Raw genomic sequence first — 20,090 nt, 5'->3', positions numbered from 1 at the left:
AACCGGTAAATTACTGATAAAATAGAATTCAATCAATCATGTGTGTGGAAATACTTCCTCAACCGTGCAAAGTATTTGTTCACTGTAGCTTTATGGGGAAAGCAGTATTGACTAAGAGAAATGATAGCTTAGATTGGTGTGGCAGATTGATTGATATGATCACGAGTGATGGATATAGATGACAGTATTTGTTCGTCCCGTCCACGTCTCACTCACTCCATTCAAACATTTACCAGCTGATTTTAGCCCACACGGTACGCCCAAATGCACTACTTCTTTGAGAATGAACTTGGAGAATAAGGCTAGAAGAATATTAGATTTAATATTCAGTATGAAAGGTAGACGGAAAATGTAGATTGAAAATTGAAGCATTAGTCTCGACCGATTTCATTGAAAAGTTTATAAACATCCACTGTGGGCTTCACGATATGAATGCAGTTGCTATTATAATTAATATAATTGAAGTTCCTGAAATTCAAACTTTTTCTTAAGATAAGAATCATAGTATGAACTGACATGAACTAACTTTTGGATAATTAACTCAGAGAATGACTCCTGAAGAGTTTATAATTTATTTTAGAATGAGAAAATAGTATTTGTATTAGCCTCAATGATAAAATTGCTGAATGATGGTTTAAAACCACACAATTACATAGATATGTGATATATTTATCTCACCATTAGGCCAGATTTAGAACTTTGTGTTGTTATTGAACACTTCATCACATGCAGATTCGTCTGTGTCGGGAAAAATTTACGATTTTTGTTTTGTATTTTTTTTTCATTGTGTTGTCTTAATTAATTTTTCTAGTTGGATTAGCTTTTACAGTATTCCCAGTTTCGTATACTAGGATTGTATTCAGCTAGCATCGCTTGTATTTTCGATGAGTTAAATTTTATGGCTATAAGACAATTGGACAGTAGTATGTAATGAAGGTTGTGAAACATATTATCAAAAACAAAACATAATTATAAGGTATGCTGTGTCCAATATACCACTAAGGACCGTTTACACAGTTACAGTTTAAACTAAATTTCATTTTAAACTGGATTGAATCCGTATCAAGTCTAGTTTGTTATAATGTGTTTCATTTTGAGTTGAAGCCACCAGCTGATTGAATCGAGTTTAAGCTTTGACTGTGCAAACGGCCCTTAGCAACAATAAGTAAGCTTTTTGTATGCTTTTTCTACCCGAAAAGATTAGCTGAGACAGTTAGGGGAGGGGCAGTACATGATGAGTCTTTCAAAATGTACTTGAAAAATGTCTTGTACATTGTCAGGGGAAGGGAGTTTCATTGCTCATGTCATACAATGTGTACAAACACGTCTGCCCAGATAAATGGAGGGGATGCTGTATCAAATTTCTCAACAATGCGCTTTTTAAAACCGTATCTCCGAGTCTCTTCATACCACAGTACTCCATACTACCGAATGCTATACCAACTAACCTGGATTTATGAGAGTGTACTATATCCGGATATGATTGTGTCATGAAAACGTCTATTTCAAAAGTTTTCGCAGTTGATAAACAAACAGTATAATATATTTCATAAATGAAATGTATGAAAACACATTTCATTTATGAAATATATAGTTTTTGCAGTTGATAAACAAACAGTAAATATTTCATAAATGAAATGTGTATTCATACACAGCAAAATACTGCAATTTCTTTATTTTAGGGCCGTCTTGATTACCAGGATATCCGGTTGATCGGGGAGACTGTATGAGCTAAGTATATTTATGAAATATATACTGTTTGTTTACTAACTGCGAAAACTTTTGAAATTGACGTTTTCATGATACAAAGACCAGTAAAAATAGCTTAAAGAGTATTTTATAACACATAAAGAGTGGTTTAAACTGAGCTAGTTTCAAAAGAGTAAAGGTCAAAACGTCCTCATTGTTAGATAAAGTTTATGAAGTATAGACTTCACACAAGTTTCAATATTAGCAAAACCTCGTTTACGGTACCCAGCAAAATACTGCAACTTCTTTCTTTTAGGGCTGTCTTGATTACCAGGACATTCGGTTCATCGGGGAGACCGTATCAGCTAAGTAGACTGTGCTGTGTCCTCGTTAGGGCTGTACATTGTATGGAAATAGTATATTTCGCACCTAGAGCAGAAAATGAGATTTTTCCGGCTCGAAATCGGTTTTCAAGTCCGAGGCTGCAGGCCGAGGACTAGAAAAGACTGAGAGCCGGAAAACATTTTTGCCCCTGGTGCGAACGCTATTTTTCGCCATACACAAAAATAAACAATATATATATATATATAATATATATATATAATATATATATATATTATATATATATATATATATATATATATATTATATATATATATGAGAATAGTTGTTTACTAAGCACTTCCGAAAGCAGAAGTGGAAGGTGATAGCTCTAGCAATTTGAGGTAATCTGAATACTGAATAACAGGAAATAGTCTAAGTATTTTTATTTTCTATTATGATTTGTCTAAATAACCTAAAAGATGATGTTCAATTATGTGGGAGGTTGAGTTTATACTTTTTTATTCTTTCAAATGACAATAAGGTGATATTATTATTATAAATGTTTTAATTATTGAATAATGAACACAAATAATGAAAAGTTTTTTGATCAGCTGTTTTTTGATCACCTTCTTAGTTCCATGTTAGCGGCTGGAAAGGGTACTCTTTCCGGCCTAGGCCGGAAAGAAACCCTTTTCTGACGTCAGACGAGAGTCGTCTGCAAACAAGGTCTTTCAGATCTAAGTAGGGACTGGAAAACAGCTGCTTTCTGTGCAGTGTGGCGAAAACAATATAAAATATGCAGTCTTTGCCAATTCTTCTAAATTATGTAACTCATATCAAGGTATAATGAAAAAGATGTCATAATTTATTTCAACAGAACTCTTTCCAATGCACGTGAGGCTTCATCGTCAGTGGTCATTTTGTGGTTAGACTGAGTAAAATAAAAATAATGAGAAATACCACTGATGCCCAGAGTGCATTGGAACTAGTTTGCCCTGAATAAATTATGAGATACGATTCATTTGCCATAACAATCCACGTTCAGTACTTATATAAATAATACAATACATATTATACATAATACATAATTTCCGTAAGTATGTAGTAATACATAAAATTTATATAAACTGACAAAATCTTTTTCATTCCACCTTAAGGCTGTGTAAAGGCTAAAAATAAACTTTCTACCTGTGATATTTTTTCAAAGTTTTTCGATTTTTATCATCAAGTTATCAAAATGAAAAAGTTTTCTCAGGAAAAAATTTTATTCGATCATTACTTTCTGAGATATGAGCGCCTAAAGTTTAAATTTTTAAGCCAGAACATTTCAAATTCTGTAAGAGATAGATAGGCTACATTGGATTTAGAGGATAAATTCTTCATGGTATTGTTGATTGAATAAAACAAAAATGTTTTTAAAAGTATCATTTTCCAAGAAAGTTATTCAATTTACAAAAAATGACCAGAAACAACTTTTAGTTGAGTTATTTTTGGTCATTTTTAGTAAATTGAATAACTCTCTCAAAAATTGATATTTTCAGAAAATTTTTGTTTTATTCAATCAACAATACCATGAATCCTCTAAATCTTATGGATTTATCTCTCACTGAATTTGAAATGTTCTGTCCAAAAAATTTAAACTTGAGGCGGTCATATCTCAAAAAGTAATGATCGGAAAAAAATGTTTTTCAGAGAAAACTTTTTCATTTTGATAGCTTGATGATATACAAATAGAAAAACTTCGATAAATATCACCAGTAGAAAATTTATTTCTAGGCTTTGCACTGCCTTAACATGGAGAAGTTTCACATTATCTCTGTGTCCAGTGTAAATTCCAACTCTATTAATTTGTGGCATACTATACTACATAACGGCGTTGCAATATCTATGTGAGTAATAATGATGAAGAGGTAAGAATCGATGGGAAGCAATGATTGGAGCGGGGAATGAATGAAGCTAGCAGCTTTGTTGGCTGTAGACTGTTTTTAATCAGGGCCTGTCCCTGCACAGTAAACACATTCTTCTGCCAGGACATAAAGGGGGACTGATTGAAGACCAGTCTGTTTTTCTCTTTTTCTCTTCAGCACTAAAAACTTTTCGTCCACCTAGCTCGTTCATCTTCTGCCTCTTCAAACTTGGACCAAGAAAAAACTGCAAAGTTAAGCTGCTGGTTGTCTTGAATGACGCTAGAGGCCCACTTCACTGAAACAACTCCTTCCTCACATTTTTCTCTTCTTTTGTTTGCAGTCCATCAATTAGTTAACGGCAAACTTTACCTTTTTTCACATTACCCACCTCACTCCGTCTGCCTAATTCTTATCGTTCTTATTCAGGCCATATACTCATTCCATAGACTCAAACTCTTGTGGGAACTTCATTTTGAGCTAACTTCCTCTCATTTTTGCTCAGTCGCTTTCCAGGTTGACATTAATTTCATGTAGATTTTAGAACATCTCAAATCAGCTGTTTGGTCAACGTTTTTATCCCTTGTGCTTATTATCCAACATCTTTTTTCATATTCAAATTCGTTTATTTGCCATAAAGTAATTACAAATAAAATAAAAAGACCAAGGAATTGTCAAAAACCACAGATTTATTGATAGTGAGAAAGACCGGTTTTAGTTGGTACACCATTGTCAATCTCTGATAAACCGGAGTTTTTCCGGTGAATCCGGTCTTTCTAACTATCAATAAATCTGTGATTTTTTACAATTTCTTAGTAATTTTATTTTACCAAAAATAACGATTACTCACTTGGAACTGAATTTAAATCATTGTTTACAAGCACACGCATCATAACAAGCCATAGCCTAGCAACAAGAACATTGAACTATGATGGTAAACATCATAGAGATACCTTCTAAACAGCTGGATAGAGTGCTTATAGAGACTCTAACAGTCAATATATTATGAACTAAAGATTACGAAGGCATTGATATCTGACGAATATATCCGACAGAGAATGTTTTAAACTCGCCAGAAGTGAGCGACGAGTATATACGTCAGGGGCACTTTTCTATGCACCAGCTGCTGTCGGATATATTCGTCAGAGTCATGCAAGGGGTTAATATGAATAAATACCACAATATCAACTTCTCAGCTACACAAAAAGTAATTAGAAATTGATACAATTAATATTCTCAATCACAATATTAGATTAAATAGTATATAAAATATAATATAATATAAAATAATCGAAACATTTCGAATAATAACAACATATTGTCATTTTAAAGCAAAAACCCAACCCGAAACCTACTCTTTCACCTTATTTATTCATTCACAATAGAGACAACGTGTTTCCCCGAATATGTCCCATACAAATACAATAAACCTTATACCATAACTTATGTACCAAACTTATAAACCTTATACTATAATTGATCAGAACCTTCTAGGTAAGTCGTGATGTATAGATGAACTTAACTCTAGATAAACTGAGCTTTCCAGTCGTGTACACAAGTACAGTGTCCATCTTTCGAGGAGTTAAAAGCTACGTTTAGAGCTATATGTAGCTCTGCCACATGTCAATTTTTGTTTATAGCAGAGCTAGATGTAGCTGCTCTGTCCTTGAAGGAAGGTTGCCGCAGCTGTTTACTGTTGTTTGCAGCTGTTTAGTGGCTGCTGGGTTTACACCATATACACTGTACTCATTTGTTGTCAGAGTGCTAGTAGTATACATTGCGAGCATTTATTTTCTATTTATATATTATAGTGCAATGATGAAGAGTGAATTGGACTGGAATAGAGACAAAATTATCCAATATCTCATTTTTCTTCTCTGTGCTGCCATTACTTGTAACAGAGCTACATATTTATTGGAATAAACCAGTATTTACTGCTCAGTTCCCAGCCAGATGCCAAAGAAGAAGGTAGTTCTTGCAGCAGCCGCTGCTTTCACCGCAGCTACTGTGATATTTTCAGTCCAGAGAAGAGAAAGAAGATATTGGATAATTTTGTCTCTATTCCAGTCAAATTCACTCTCCATTATTACACAATACTATATAAATCAAAAAGAAATGCTCGCAATGCGCAGTAACCTACTAGCACTCTGACAACAAATGAGTACAGTATATCTGGTGTGAACCCAGCAGGCACTAAACAAGCTGTGGCAGCCTTCCTTCAAGGACAGAACAGCTACATCTAGCTCTGCTATAAACAAAAATTGACATATACAGCAGAGCTACATGTAGCTCTGATTCTCTTTGATGTTCACCGAAAACTTTGGATAGCTCAATTTCTGCTAAATAGCTGAGAAAATAGACTTAAACCTGCTATATAGAGCCCGGCTATATAGCCGAGCTGTATAGCAGATTTCCAGTGTCACTTTTTGAACATGTAGATCAGCTATTATAGCTCTGCTACATAGTTTAAACCTAGCTTTATATTCAATACTTGTCATTCCTCTACTCGCTCATCAATTTTGCCCAATTTCCACATTACTGACTCCATCACAACTAATCTAATCTCAATCACCGACATAACCAGATTGATTCCTTGTACAACGCTTCAAATATTATTCACTCTCATGTTTAATAATGATTGATGAGTTGCTAATGTGACAGCGTTCGAATTATTAGATGGTAATGCATCAATTGCTGTCAACCTGATGGATCCTGCCTGAGCCTGATTAGTCTGATAAGTTGGAGAGTAATATTATTTTATGAAAAGTCATGAATTCCTAACATATTTTGCAACTGTTCGTGTAATAGTCTATTTATTTATTTATTCTTTATTTTTTTATTTATTCCATTGTCATTACAGATCATAATTATAATAAATATAATATGATTGGGAGAAGACAACAGGCATAGCCCAAAACTGTCTTCTCCCAAATTTTTACAAATACAAGTGTCAAAAAGAATAAGGTTAAGATTTCACTTTCACTTCAAAAAGTCCAATTTCCTCTTCAAAACTAAAGACTAAAGACTCTACTGGAGTATATTATTCTACTACAAATATACTAGAATAAATGGTTTCTCCAATTGTATATATTATAGTATTAGTACTGACAAGTTACCTATCAAATGGGATTAATCCCAAAACATTGATTTAATGTAATGATTTTTAATAAATAAATAAGTAGATATCCGTATTGAAAAATATGGTTCACACAATATTGTAAAAATCGCATGTGTATCACAGTATATAATAATGTATTATATCTTCTCTCTGATGACAGGTTCACTGGACTATAAAGCTGGATTATCACATATCAGTGTCATTGAAAGTGTACGGTACGATGAGAATATTATTACCTTAAGTTTTAATAAGACTATTCGTACTCTATAGGCCGTGCTGAGTGTAAATAGTCCGATCAAAACCCATAGAAATTATATTTTTACTGTGCTCTGCTTCTTACTGAATTTTATTTCTCTTACACTCACTTACATATGGGAATCCATCTCAATGAGGTATGGTTTATGGTATAATGTCAAGGTTTAAAAACCTGGATACGTCTAAGGTTAACCTTCTAGCCAGTTAGATAAACATCGATTTTTGGTTGTACAATTTTATGCCATCCTTATAAACACTATCAGATTGAATAGAACTTGAATAACACATGATCACATCATATATGTTTGTCAAGTTATGTTCAATTTGATAGAATCTATAAGGACGGCGAAAAATCGTACGTCAAAAATCGATGTGTGTGTAACTAGGCTTATATTCGATTTTTTATTTATGCTACCAGATTGAATAAAACATGGCTAACACATGATGTGTGAAGATACAAATCAACTGTTTGCTAAGTAATGTTCAATCTGATGTGACTCTATGTGACTAGACTTATACAGAGTGGCTCATAAGTCAGTTGACGCTAGCAACTCCAGCTGCTGTTACAAACAAAACCACAGCTGTTTACTACAGTTTAATTTGAGGTTATGTTTGATGGTTGTTCGTGTTAGTGTGTCCATTGTTATTCGATAAACAATGAATATTAAGTTATCAACAGAACAGCGTGTCAACTGACTTATGGACCACCCTGCACTTCACTAAATCCTGTAGTTGACCGAAAAAAAAGTCCCGTTACCTTGATGTGTACAACAAAAGTACACATTTTTCGTGGGTTCAAAAAATATTTGAATGCGCTTTTGATAGCCAATGAAGAATACTCATTCATGCACAGTCAGCTTCTTGATCCTGGGATGCAAACGCTGAGAAAGTAGGAAAAGCTTCACTAATAAGCTCATTAAAATTTGGGACAATCGTAAAACGATCGATGAAACTGAAAGGATGCTCCAGACAGGAGTCAGTGCCGCTGACGTCTCATTATTCTGTCTCCGCCATTATGATAGCGCTGAGTAAGAAAGAGAGAAAACGAGGGAGTGTGTGAGCACTAGAGAGTGAGTGTGTGAGAGAAAGATTGAGTGAGTTGGAAACAGAGAGAGAATGAGTAAGGAGAGAGAGCTACCTACAAGAGTGGAGAGTGTTTTTATACAGGTACAAAGAGCCGGGCCATGTTTTTGCTTCACTAGCACAAATTGCTGTTAGTAATTATTCATAGTCGTGAGCTAGCTGACTGTCGAGCCGTATAATAAGGAGGAAGACACCAGGAATTACAAGAGACAGAGTTGATCAGGGAGCGAAGTAGATTGTAGGGTCTATTAGGACATGCAGAAGAATGGGGTGACATCTGAAGTGTTACGCAGTAGCAAAGCATTGCCTTGGAAGTGGAATAGTGATGGACCATGGAAAAGTGTATTTGAAATGATGTTCATATTGATAAGCAGAAGAAAAAGAATGGAAAGACATATGAAGTGATATACAGGAGGAAAACATTGCATTGAAAGTGGGATAGCGATGGACCATGGAAGAGTGTATTTGAAATAATGTTTTCCTCCACCTACTGTCTAAAGTAAGTAAAGACTTTACTCCCTGAAACATAATACTAAAGTGTCACTTTTTCGCTCTAGGTAGTAAAAAACAGAAAAACTCCCTAGGGAGTAAAAGTGACTCCATTTAAATAACATGGGAAGCATCTCTATTTAAAAAACTTACATGGTAATAGGTTAGAAGGTCTAAGCTCAGATAAGAAAGCGTAATAGAGGTGTCTGTCATTGAGTCAACTGAATTCAATACCACAACCAGAAATTTGATCAACTCATGAAATATATGTTTGTATGATATTATATTCTTAATATTGGTAGACGATAAAAATTTATACAATTTTTAAAATATTTTATTCTATTCAAAATACCAGCCAACAAATATTTTGATCTGCATTCTGCAATTCAAATCTGAACCGCGTCAGCCATCTGAGTCAGCCATTTTTGGTAGCTCAGCTGATATGATTGTTACAACTTTGGCCGATAGATAGCGCAATCAGCAGTGCCTATCAGACGACCGGTTTTTAGGTTTTAGTTTTTAGGTTATGTTGTTAGGAAACATTGTCACCAATACGTAAGTTATTAGAATGATTTAATTTGCAGTTTCTATAAAAAAATGTAGATGGAGGAAAAATATTGTGTACATCACGAGCGAAAAATACTTTTTCTCCCTCAGGAAAATTGTTGCCCTCGGCTTCGCCTCGGGCTTCAAACTTTTCCCTCAGGGAGAAAAAGTCGTACTTTTCACTCTAGATATACAAATAACTATTTCGCCCCACTTGGATGTAATGAGCTGGTTTTCGTGCGTCATATGGAGGCCGAAAATGATTGTTTTCTGACCAGGCCGGTAAAATTTTTACGGCCCTAGGGCTGTAAAATAACCTTGAAGTCAGCTGATTCTGATTCGATGTGAACGTGTTTACAAAATAAGTTATGAAACGGAATCAGCTTTTAGAATTGAATAAAGTATTTTGCAATAAGATACTATCATTTTATTTGGATGAATGAAATACAAATAAGATATTATGAATTATTCAAATTCAATTTTCAGAGTATAATTGAATCTAACCTCTAACCTGATCATAGTACTGCGTTTATCACGAAACCTGGTGGATAATTTTGGAACTACTAGGGCAAATCCTTGGTGCTGAAAATTTTTACAAATACTTTATGAAACGTAACCAGTTTATGCTTCTAGAATTAAATACAGTATTCAGCCATAAGATACTATCATTTTATTTGGATGAATGAAATACAGATAAGATATATTATAAACCATTCAAATTCGATTTTTAGAGTAGGATAGAACTTCTAACCTAAACTTCCACAGTCGACGATAACAAGCATTGTTGACGTTGACATTCAAATTGGCCAAATTTCAAGTGTGCTAAAACAGCTGATCAAAAAACTTTTCCTCATTTGTGTTTATTATTTAAGAATAAAAGCATTTATAATAATATCATCTCATTGTCATTTGAAAGAATTTCAAAGTATAAACTCAACCGACCACATTAAAACATAATAATTGAACATAATCTTTTAGGTTATTTTAACAAATCAGAATAAAAAATAAAAATACTTGGAAAATTTCCTGATATTCAGACCTCAGATTTGCTAGAGCTATGACCTTCCAGTTTTGCTTTCGGAAGTGCCTAATAAACAATTATTCTCATATATATTGTTTTATTTTTTTGTGTGGTGAAAAATAGCGTTCGCACCACGGGCAAAAATGTGTTTCCGGCTCTCAATCTTTTATAGTTCTCGGCCTATGGCCTCGGACTTGAAAACCGATTTCGAGCCGGAAAAGTCTCATTTTCGGCCCTAGGTGCGAAATATTCTGAAAATATATAGCTTCAATGATAGCTCAATGATCACTTCGGGTTTAAGAAAATAAGGAAGGGCAACCAACAACAATATTACATATAGGATATAATTCTATACTAATTTTCTATTATGTTTTACTCTCTGTGACACTCTCATTCTATACTCTCTGTAGTGAACGGGACTATGATTTTTGGTTGAAATTTATAGGCATACTAATTTTTTTCCAATTCTCCATGGTCTATTCAAACTAAATCTAAAAATCGATTACAATTCAAATTGCAGTAATCATAAAGTCTGCTCCATTAAAATGTATATTTAGAACTTCTCTTCTCAGAATTGAAGTGTTATGGATAACATTTCAAGCTTCAAATATACTGCAAAGAATTATAGATAACTAATTTTCAGTCGATTCAACTTCAAAAACTCTCACAAGCATTAAACTTCTTGTATTCATTAAATTATATGAACTATTCATTACTTGTCTCTCACCTCACCTTCAAAATCTTCTTCTCTTGCATACTGTTCCTCCTCTCACTTCTCCTGCAACATCTTCTTCTCTTGCACACTGTTCCTCCTCTCACCTCTCCATCAACACCTTCTTCTCTTGCACACTATTCCTCCTCTCACCTCTCCTTCAACATCTTCTTTTGCATACTGTTCCTCCTCTCACCTCCTCTCCTTTCATCTGTTAATATCATCTTTTTCGTCTGTCGTTTACAAGCTTTTTATCAATCAATGTTTCCATCTTCTTTCCTAATAGACGGTTCAAAACATCAAGTTCTCTGACCTCCTCTGAAATCGAGCGAATTAACTCAGATCAGACAGTGTAACATAATTCCATGAAAGCCAACAATATTATGTTAAAGGAAAAATAAGCGGAAATTTGTATTTCTTCCAAGAACGATTCTTGTTTCTTTGAACTTTTAGTCCGACTCTAATGACGCTCTTCTTGAGTCACTCAAATGGAAATCCACAATTATGGCCAAGGGGGAAATAAACGGAAATTTGTGTTTCTGATTCCTTCCAAGGACGATTTTTGTTTTGTTTCTTTGAACTCTTAGAACAACATCAGATTCTGAGTTGGCTCTTCTCGAGTCACTTTTTATATCTATCTACTTTTATATACCTGTATCTATATCTGTATACCTGTATCTCGTGGTGTCTACCTATGTATATGTATATCTAACAATTCATCTATCTACCTGTATCGACCTGTATATACCAGTATTTACGTGTATACTTGTGGTGTCTACCTATACAGAGTGTTCTGGAAAAAGGAGCCCATAAGTCACGGCGTGATTACTCACATCAAAAGAAGAAAAAAGTTCCAATTAACATAGGTCCGAAAATGCTTAGTTACCAAGTTATACAGGGTGGAAAATTTCGTCTAAATTTCTGTGCCCCTGCTGAAACGAAGCCCTTAAACAGGTATTTGTTGGCTATTAATCAAGATGTACAATTCAGCGTATTTTATGTAAAATGAACTGAAAAATTGAATAAAACCGTTACCAGACATTAAACAACAGTAATTTCTAAGATAGGTGACGAAATTCGCGATACTTGGTCCCCAAAAACAAGTACCTTCAAGGTTTGAAGCAGATTCACTATGTTGAATGTACAATAAACACAAAATATTTCTCTACAGAACTTGTAGAAAATTCAATTTAAAAAAGAAGGATGCAGAATAAGTCTATAATAGACAAACGCAACCTTAAAAAATAGTCCTCAATTACATACAAAACGCATGAAAAATAGAGAACTTAGAAGATTTTGTCTATTTTTCATGTGTTTTGTAAGTAATTGAGGATTATTTTTTCAAGGTTGCGTTTGCCTATTATAGATTTATTCTATATCCTTCTCTTTGAAATTAAATGTTCTACAAATTCTGTGAAGAAATATTGTGTGTTTATTCTACATTTTAACATAGAGAATCTGCTTCAAACCTTAAAGGAACTTGTTTTTCGGGACCAAGTTTCGCGTATTTCGTCACTTATCTTAACAATTACTGTAGCTACAGGTCTGGAAACGGTTTTATTCATTTTATCAGTTCATTTTACATGAAGTACGCTAAATTGTACATCTAAATTAACAGCAAACAAATACCCGAAGGGCTTCGTTTCGGCAGGGGTACTGAGATTCAGACAAAATCTTTCACTCTGTAAAACTTGGTAACCAAGCATTTTCAGACCTATGAACTTTTTTTCTTCTTTTGATGAGAGAAATCACGCCCTGACTTATGGGCACCTTTTTTCAGAACGTATATTGTCATAGAGAAACAATAGCTTATGCTATTGCCTAAACGATTGTTTCTCTATGATAATATACAGATTGTTCTGAAAAAAGGTGGATATTATATCCAACAGTTCATTTAACTCTATACTTGTATCTACCTGTATACTTGAAATATCAGGGCTCTTCATTTTTATTCATAAAATAACTTCATAGTACCCGTTTTTGAAAAGTTTTCAATATAAAATAACATATTAAAAATACAAATTAAAACAACAAGTTTCAATGTATCACATCATCTTCAGGTTTTAAAAAAACCTGTTGTCTACCTATTTTATTATATCTATCCATCTATCTGTAAACCTGTATCTGGTGGTACCTGTATATATCCAACAATTCATCTATCTATGTATCATTGCTTGTGCATTCAAAGCGAATACAGGACTTGCAGAAAACGCACACTTCTGTCTGAAGAGGGCACTTGGAACGTAGGGTGGGCAGGCGCTCTGAATTATTATTCATGGTTTTCATTCATGACTATATTTATAAGGAAATGGTGAGGAGAGAGATGGACGACTATCTCATTCCCACCACCAACCAATGCCTGCACGACCAACTTTCAGAGGCTAGACAAAGTTCAAGTATGGAGAAGCTTCTAGTCAAGAGCTTTTCGTATCAAAAAGGCTTTCTTTCTTCTCATGAGAAGCGAGAACTCAACCAATGCAGAGATAAAGTAGCGAACTAATTTTGAAGGAGGAGGAAAAGAAGGAGCTGGAGGAGTGACAAAGCAATGAGAAAGAATATTGGTGAGTATAGAATGCTAAACGGAAAAACGATGAAAGAGACCCGTAAGGTTTATAGAGGTGAAAATGCAGAAATACGGACTGTTTCATAACAATAATGTTCCAGATGAGAATTCCTTGATCCATTAGGCAGTGTGGTGTTTCATTTGAGATTTTTCAAGTTACCGTCCTGTAGTCATTATTTTAATGGTGAAGATGATTTACAAAAAAAATATATTAAAAATTAGTTTGATGGAACACGAAAGTGCTTCTGTCAGAAATAAACAAACCGTTCATAAAGTTGAAATTATGGCTTCAGGCTGGGGAATAATTGAAAAATTGCAAAAATAATATTCAGTTTCATATCTCTCTTGTAGAGGCTTCATTAAACCGGCCTCTTGATACTGAAATGAGGAGAATAATATTATTGTATTTCTCAAACATTTCAGACAAAAGAGGTATAGATCCACAATGTATTTTTAGTTACGGTCATAAAGCGAATATAAAGCATAGATTGTCCTGGATTTGTTTTTGAATTTGATGTTGAAGCTGACAACAATGGAGTGCTGCAGAATACCTCAAAGTTTTCAATTATCCAATGCATTACTGTAGTTCGACTAACTGAATGAATTGTAAATCTAGTATAACCTCTAGTGTTTTAGATAGGCTTCCTGAAGTTTTGTATAAGAGAATTTCTAAACAGGGTTCTGAACAAATTTTGAAAGCTTTCTAATTGTTGAAGACTATTTAACATATAGGAAAATATCCATTGGGACATGAATTTCTATTCGTGTAAAGCTGAGAGCTGACTTATGCGCCACGAACGCGCGCCTTGCGCTCTTCATTAAATGATGCTATATCACTGCATCTGTATCGATACTGATATAATCAGCTGATGAGGTTCGCATTCGCGGAGCATAAATCTGTACGCAGCTTAAGGGCGAGACCATATTAGACGTTTTTTCAGGCTCAAACTCAATCAGACAATCTGAGAGCATCCTGCCCTGAAAACGCCTGAAAAACGCCTGAAAAACGCCTAATATGGTCTCACCCTACTAGGTAATTCTTAAAAAAAACATTAGCATCAATGTGACTAATTTGTGACTCGAATCATAAACATCATAATTTCTGAATCAAATCATAATGCTTCATCATGAAATTCATGTTATTATAAATTGTTATGCTCGTCCTAATATTTTTTGGGAAGAATTTCAAATCATTCTAAATTTTTAAACTATGATAAAATTTAGCATGCTAGTAGAATTCACGCTCATGATTGTGTATCTTGTCTTGATGTATCTTGTCTTGGTGTAACTTGTATTGGTGTAACTGCTCTTGGTGTATCTTGTCTTGGTGTAAGGTGTAACTTCTCTTGGTGTATCTTGTCTTGGTGTAACTATTCTTTGTGTATCTTATCTTGGTGTGGGCTGTTCCGGCCAATTACCTACTTTTATCTCTATTTGTAGGACAATTTTTAACTACATTCAACGTATATTGTGAGTTTGGTTGTGTCTGGTTGGAATTTGATCTACAATGCCAATGAATTTGAATTAGAATCACTCTTTTGGATTAAGGCTGATATAATGAGATTGCAATCATCGCTTTTTGTCAGCTCGATCTCATTTTACTGTAATCAAGTTGACGCGATCACAGCACTAATGCGTGTTCACTGTTTGTCAGCATATTGATTCGATCGAATAAATTTGTTTCCCTAATGAATTGTCCACAGTATGGGATCGAATTGAGCAGTTTCTTCATCGTCCTTGTCTGTTCTTTTGTTGGGCATTCCTCAGTCGGTCCGAGAAATAGCTTTCATAAAATATCGAGTTGCGACCGATGGAATTGGTGGTTAAAGGGGGGGGGGTGTAGTAGAAGCGCCAGTGCTAAAAGTTCCCGACAAGAATAATATTATCTATGAAGGCAGTGGTCTGCCCTTTCCATCTGATATGGCAATGTAGCTCGCTAGCTTTTCGAAAACGTCGACCGAATTTCTCTCTTCGATCGCGAAAAAACTCCACTTTTCTCTTCGGTATTCGTTTTTCAGTGTCATCTGATTGATGGAGTCGATTGCTGAATGAAAACAACCTTACTGCCGAGCTTGTCTGCATTCCATCAATCTTATCGGCTCCGAGTGCTAAGGGATGATAGGATTCTCGATTCTCATTCACAACCGCTGACAACTCACTGCATTGGCAACTCCAACTGCTCAATGCTCAAATTGGCATTCACAGTAATCTCATCCCATCATTCTTATAAACCGCGTAAAACTCTTGCAGCTGGTTTGAAAATAGGGCAACGGTTGAAAAGTTCAAGTCACAATTATTCCAACTGAGGGCCATTTGCAGAGCGCTGGTTTAAACGAAATCTCAGCTTCAACTGGATTAAATCGATGTTGGGTTTAGTTTGATATAACGCCTAAAGTGATTCACTTTCTTCTGTTGTTGATGATGCCCACATGAGATTTTTGCTTGTGCTTGGGTAATGGAAAATACGTTGGTGAATTAATAAAATGTTCAAACTTCCATGCCATCGATTCAATTCAGCTTTCACTGTGCAAACGGCACATAATGTAGCAAAGATAATTATCGATTTCAACTAGATTCATCAAACCAAAATCCATAATAGATTTTGGAATTGAGCCAAAATTTCAAGCTCCAGACTTCAAACAGCGGGAGTCAGAAAATTGGCTTTCTAAAACGAGGCGTAGTCGTTGTCATAGTCACGTTTGAATTAAATTTCGAAAAAGTAGAAAATTGAACAATAAAATAAAGAGAAAATTGTGAAAAGTTTTAGCTATCTTGAATTATTTAGGAATGTTTCATTATGTCAAGGAAAAACGTTCCCAATTATAGAAATAAGAAAATAAAGATTGTTATAAAAACTGCGACTACGTCCCGTTTCGGAAAGCCAATTTTCTGACTCCAGCTGTTTAAAGTCTAGAACTTCAAATTTTGGCTCAATTCCAAAACCTATTATGGATTTTGGTTGGATGAATCTAGTTGAAATCGATAATGACTAACTCTTTGCTACATTATGTGCCGTTTGCACAGTAAAAACTTAAGCTGAATTGAATTGAAGTCTCGAACTTAGCTAAATCCCGAGGTCAGAAACCGGCCCTGACTGAATGTCTCAACCTTTTCTTCACTGTTGTCAGAAAGAGAACAACTGGAGGTTACATATTGATGTTATATTGTTGATTTAAATTCCATAGAATATTATAATTAAAAATAAATACCTTAGGACTATCCTATCACCCAAATGAGAGGTGAATGAAATACATTATCAAAGTATCTTGAGTCTCTTTGAATCTCTTTTAAGGTACGGTCTGTTAGTTTGGGGTGCAGCTAACTTCAGTTTTATAGATCCATTATTTAAAACTCAAAAACGCATTTTGAAAATAATGGGAAACAGGGAAATCCGGTTTCCAACTGTAGAATTATTTATAGAAAATAGAGTACTCAGCGTTAGGCAATTGTATATATATTGTTGTTATTAGGGTAAATGAAAAAACATCAAAATAGGAACCATATCATAAATCATAGCCATAATATTAGAATAAGAGAACGTTACAACCAAGAAGTACCAAGGATGAATACAGCATTTGGGCAAAGATCACTAGGATATTTAGGGCCTACAATTCTAATAGAATACCATTAGAAATCAAAGGAGAGGAAAATTTCAATAGCTTCAAAAGAAAAATTAGACATTGGTTATTCAGTATTGGGATACAAAGTAGTGAGGAATTAATAGTAAGTAGGGTTTAGATTTAAGTAGTATTCTTTTTAAATAAGGTAATTTATAGGTAGAAAATAGTACCTCGGTTTAGTATCTTTGTACTAGGTGATGCTTAGGGTAATAGATATAGTTTTAAATTTTTTGGAATTTTTGTATTATCTGTTGTAGCATAAATTAGTATTAATTTGATGATAACCTCGACACATATATTATATAGTGAGGTATCATTTTCTAAACCCTGAATATTGTTATATTAAAAATATGTAATATAATGTAATGTATGTTGAATTTATGAATAAACTCCTCTGGATGTGTCGTCCAACATCCAGAGAAATTATTATTATTATTATTATTATTTTTCTAGAAAAGCCAAAATAAAGAGCAGGGGAATTTTCCCTTTATTTAATATTCTCACTCGTTGAATTTTCATGGTGCTCCAACAAAGCCTGCAAGCCATATCTTCTTATGATACTTTCTCCAGTAACTTCATAATACAATATACATTATAAAGAGCCAAAATGTAAAATGAAAAACTATACGCATCATTTCCATATTACATGATTATTCTTTGGGCATAAGCTTATCGTAAGCTTTTCATCACCTTTGATGAGATGAAACGAAAGAATAGTATTTTTCAACCAGCAGTATAACAGTATCTGTCAGTGAAGTTCACTCACTTTTTTCTGACGGTGATGAGAGGAATCAGGAATCATATCAGCTTACCTGGAATGAAAACAAATTGTCAATCAATCACTGTCAAAAACCTGCATGATATTTGTTTCCTCAACTGGAATTTCTTTGGTTGTATCTGACAATACTCCAGTATATATTCAAAACCAAAACATCATGTTACATAAGAATGTATTTATTTATAATTATTATATACTATTTATTTCTGTATTTATTTATTTATATAGATTCAAACCCCACCATGACAACTCAAGAAAATAATCAAATACTGAATAAAAATTCAATATAATTGTCCAACTAGAGATTTATTAAAAATCGAGATACCGGTTTCGGTTGTTACATCATTATCAATCTCTGGTAAACTAGAACTAGAGTGAAGAGCAACAGAAAAATTATTCATAATAGTGATCGAGTATTATTGGTGGAAGCCGTGACCTCTCAAGGTGAACGTCTGTCATTGGCCTAGACAAGCCTTCGTCCAATTAGCAGTTCAGACAAAACAAAATGGCGATTCTAACAGGAAGCACAGCAATGCATTTTCAAAACTATTTAAAACTTCAAAATTGATGTATGAGACAAGATTGGAGCGTATAAACTTGAATGAGGCGATTATAATGCTACTATATAGGCTTATATTGTGTGCAATTTATATTGGCCAGAATGGTAGAAGTTCTAAAAGAACATACCATATATTAGAATAAATGCAATGTGGATTCTAACTTTGTTGAAAATTTTGATAACAAACAATAATAATTTAAAGGCTGAGGAGAATATTGAGTCTATTAACAAAGGCAAACTTCTGAATATAATGGAGGCTCTAGTAATAACTAAGTAACACAGTATAATAGAGAAACAATAACGTAAGTAGATATCCCATGGTATAGGGCGTTTATGTCGCAATTTTTACTGTTATCTCAAGCCGATTACTGTTGATTATTGTCGAATTTTACTGTTTTGTTGGGGTGAGAGTGTATGAACGGCACAATATGAGAGACTACCAGTGTCACACAGCTTCACGGGAAAGAATTACATGAAATATGGGCTTGAGATAACAGTAAGAGTTGCGACATAAACGTCCTATACCATGGGATATCAACTTAATTTGCTATTGTTTCTCTATGATAATATTCAAAGTTAAGTTTAAACGATCAGATAAATTATTGGATACTCTCCAATATTAAAGAAGACAGCTCAGCTGTCGAAATATTTCTTGTCGGAAATGTAAGTTTATAACTGTTTCTACTCTATATTTGTAATGTGACTTTTATGTGCTATATAATTATGTTTATTTTCATTTAATTTATTCGATATATTCAAATTTATCTATTTATATTTTTACAGAGAAGCACTGATTGGGAGAGAAAAACTAAGGATATACTCCTTGTACTATTTCTTTCCCAAATGTAGATAACACTTTAAAAGTCCAAAATAGGGTTATGATTTCACTTTACTAAAATTTAGTCCATTTTCACTCAAAAAACAACGAAAACTAAGATTTTGAATTTTGACGGTTGAAAACAGAATAAAAAAACAAAAATATCACACTCAAATCACCATTAATTGTAAAATTTTTGAGTAATTTTACAAAATTTAGAGCATGAAAAAACACAACTCACTATTCAGCACAGCTGATTATATAATTTGACTAGTAGCTTCTTTATTCAGTTTTAGGTGCTGAAATAAATTAATGATTGGACATGAACTATTCATCAGATTTTATGTGAATAAATGTATTTTTATTTTTATTTCATTAGACCCAGAGGTAATTGCAATTTATGCAAAACTTCAACGAAATCTTCATTCATGAACAGGGGGAAGTTTCTCATGGTGGTCGGAATTCTGCACAATTGAAAATATATTTTCGCGGCTGAAATTTATAACTCTGCAACTTCGAAACACAGTTTGAAATAATAATTGTGAAAGTACAATCACTATTTACAATACTATCTTGATCTGAAATAAATGAACAAGAATACAAAGAACATGC

At 33.9% G+C, this 20,090-nt stretch overlaps 1 protein-coding gene across 2 annotated transcripts in view; it reads right to left on the bottom strand.

Annotated features, from left to right (window-relative positions):
- Nucleotides 1-20,090, bottom strand: part of LOC111064549 (inactive dipeptidyl peptidase 10-like) — a 389,533-nt gene that overhangs the window by 238,104 nt on the left and 131,339 nt on the right. The window lies entirely within an intron of this gene.

The sequence above is a fragment of the Nilaparvata lugens genome, chromosome X, assembly GCF_014356525.2.
Source record: "Nilaparvata lugens isolate BPH chromosome X, ASM1435652v1, whole genome shotgun sequence".
Lineage (NCBI taxonomy): Eukaryota > Metazoa > Arthropoda > Insecta > Hemiptera > Delphacidae > Nilaparvata > Nilaparvata lugens.
Note: the sequence above shows the minus strand (reverse complement) of the source record. Positions and strands in the feature narration are given on the sequence as shown.